General features: G+C 46.5%; 1 pseudogene; it reads left to right on the top strand.

Moving 5' to 3' along the window:
- The first annotated feature begins 3 nt into the window (after window positions 1–3).
- LOC106820606 lies at window positions 4–347 on the top strand (annotated as a pseudogene).
- Window positions 348–353: the final 6 nt, after the last annotated feature.

Raw genomic sequence — 353 nt, 5'->3', positions numbered from 1 at the left:
GGCCGCGCCATGGATAGCTTGATGAACTACGAAACCGTCAAGTACTTCAATAACGAAGAGCACGAAATCACGCGTTATCGGAATACCATGGGGCAGTGGGAAGACGCCGCAGTTAAAAGCCAGAATACGATGTCACTGTTGAATTTTGGTCAGGGAGCGATAATTGCCATCGGTGTGACCGGTATCATGTTTCTGGCCGCCGACGGTGTCATTAAAGGTGCTTTGAGTCTGGGTGACCTGGTGATGATTAACGCCATGATGTTGCAGTTATTTCTGCCATTGAATTTCCTTGGCATCATTTATCGTTCGCTAAAATATGCGCTCGCAGATATGGATATGGTGATCAAGTTATT

Source organism: Priapulus caudatus, unplaced genomic scaffold (genome assembly GCF_000485595.1).
Source record: "Priapulus caudatus unplaced genomic scaffold, Priapulus_caudatus-5.0.1 Scaffold33100, whole genome shotgun sequence".
In the NCBI taxonomy this organism is placed as follows: Eukaryota; Metazoa; Priapulida; class Priapulimorpha; order Priapulimorphida; family Priapulidae; genus Priapulus; species Priapulus caudatus.
This window is presented reverse-complemented; position numbering and strand designations above follow the sequence as displayed.